This window comes from Dermacentor variabilis, chromosome 11 (assembly GCF_050947875.1).
Source record: "Dermacentor variabilis isolate Ectoservices chromosome 11, ASM5094787v1, whole genome shotgun sequence".
Lineage (NCBI taxonomy): Eukaryota > Metazoa > Arthropoda > Arachnida > Ixodida > Ixodidae > Dermacentor > Dermacentor variabilis.
Genome location: NC_134578.1, coordinates 126,810,426 through 126,812,925, shown reverse-complemented (window position 1 = coordinate 126,812,925; position 2,500 = coordinate 126,810,426). Strand labels below are relative to the sequence as shown.

Genomic DNA, 2,500 nt, shown 5'->3' with positions numbered 1-2,500 from the left:
GCCACGTTTCCCTCCAGCCGAGCCTCAGCAGCCGCCAGGCGCCCCTGCAGCTCAGCCGCCTCCCGCCGCACCTCGGCGAGTTGGTCCTGCAATGTGAGGACCCTACCTTCCTCCCTGGCCGCCTGTGTCCGCATCGCCGCGCAAGCGGCGGTCGCCTGCAAGATCTTGGTCGTAAGGAAACACCGTGACTCCACAGAGATGCGGTTGGCCGGCAGGTTGATCCACTCGAGGACCGCGCGCTCGATCTCGTACATCCGGTTCAGCGCCCGGGTCGCGGCGTCCCCGGGAGGCGCCGCCGCCAAAGACACAACGGCAGACTTCTCGGAAACCGAGGACAGCACCTCATCCTTGTCTGTACCGGCGGTCGGGGGACCATCTTCTTCCACAGCCGGCAACTGATCAACGAGAGTACAAAAGCGCGCGATAACCGCGTCGCCGTCCTCCGAAAAATCGGAACCCCGCGAGCGGGGCGACTCCCCGGCGGCCGAAGGCCGCGGGGGGGAGTGGGACGGCGACGCGTTCTTGCCTTTGCGCTTACTCGGCATGGCCGGGGCTCAGCGGGTATGAGCCCAGGCCATCTTGGGCCCAATACCCGGCGGCAAAGAGATCGCGAATAAAAGCAAAAATAAATCTTTTCCCGCCCGGTTTTTGCAACGAATGTGGTCCCTACTCGTTCAAAAATAACCCCAACTACAATTTAGACATGGCCAATCGAAAATACCTTGTTTTTGATGAAAAACGCAGGAGCCCGATGTAGCCGGCCAGCCGAGCACTTGCCGAGCGCGCTCGTGCGCGCTCGGCACCGCCCCGAAGGGAGACCGGGGGCCCATCGCTTGGCGCTAGAAGCGTGGACAACTCAATGGTCCGCTTCCCACTCCACCGAGTAAGTAAAGAAACGATGAGAGTAGTGGTATTTCACTGGCGGCCACGAGGACCCCGCCGAAACGAGGCCGTATCCCGTGACCTCCCACTTATGCTACACCTCTCATGTCTCTTCACAGAGTCAGACTAGAGTCAAGCTCAACAGGGTCTTCTTTCCCCGCTGATTTTGCCAAGCCCGTTCCCTTGGCTGTGGTTTCGCTAGATAGTAGATAGGGACAGTGGGAATCTCGTTAATCCATTCATGCGCGTCACTAATTAGATGACGAGGCATTTGGCTATTCCTTCTAGTTTCCACCCCATGATATTCGAGGTGGGATAGCCGGGCTACCGGCGACCTGTTTGTACCAGGAAAGAATCCTGCACTTAGTTGGGCCCAGAATTGTCCAGGCCTCAACAGAATAGACACGCTATTCGAAAAACCGCAGTGTCCAGATCGTTAATCCGGCAGCCCCTCGTCACCTCCGGTGCAGGGTTCACCAATTTCACAGTCTGCATTTAGGTGTTGGGTTGGCCGCATAGACCACAGGGACGCCCCCCGGGTCAGACATGGGGCGTACGTCCCGACAGCGCCGTTTCCCATGGGTGAATCTCACCCGATTGTTCGGGCGCAGCCACAGCACCATGCAACCGCCCCAAACGGTTCGCAGTAGCATTATGCCACCACTGGCGGTTTCGGTCGGCTCACAAGACCGTCCTCCACCGCTCATGCAGAGATGTCCAGTTCTGCCACCAAGGCACATCCCCTGCACCGGGATTGCAGGGGGGGTAGACGACCCACGCGCATTTGCTGGGCGCCAATACATCATTGGTTCCGCTTTTATTGCCCCCCTGCTGCTGCAGCCCTCCGACTCCAGGCTCGCAGCACGAGCTCCCCCGCTTAGCCGTGCGGGCATCCGAAGCCACCCGCACGTTGCCCGTGGTGCACCCCGTGGAGGTGGGGAGAGCTCACGTCCAGAGGCCGCGACTCCCCCTGGGCTGGATTACACGGACACGCCACAATCCGCATCGTTCAGGCACCCCTGGACCATGAATGGTCTCCGGCCTTTTCCCTGACCGACTTACGAGATGAATCGACTTCCGCACTGTGGCCTCCATTAGACTGGATTACAGGGGCGCGCAACCAACCCCCGGCCCTAACAGTACAGTTTGGACTCTCATTGAACTCACTCAAAGACGCCATTCCGTGCTGAGGCCTCCATGTAGCTGGATCACAGGGGTTTGCCAAGCCCCCCGGCCACTTCAGGCTGGTCTGGGAAATGCTCATGCCATGCTACCGCCGCCCTGATGCAGGCTTACAGAGGTCCGCCACAACCCCCGGCCGGTCTACTGCCACTACAGTCTGAGCTCAATCAGTCACTCATTCCATGCTACCGCCGCCTCGACGCAGGCTTACAGAGGTCCGCCACAACCCCCGGCCGGTCTTCTGCCACGACAGTCTGAGCCAGGGACATCATTCCATGCTGAGGCCTCCATAGCTGGATTACAAGGGTCCGCAGCAACCCCCGGCCATTTCAGACATTGGTCTGCATTCACCGATTGGGAGTGCCCTGGTGAACTTTACCCTGGTGACTGTCCTCGATGTAAGTCGGTTGGTAGAGGAAACGGCCGACATCATTCG

The 2,500-nt window shown here is 59.7% G+C and overlaps 1 pseudogene; it reads right to left on the bottom strand.

The window, feature by feature from the left end:
- LOC142565179 (large subunit ribosomal RNA) overlaps positions 1 to 2,500 on the bottom strand; it is a 9,456-nt pseudogene that overhangs the window by 4,124 nt on the left and 2,832 nt on the right.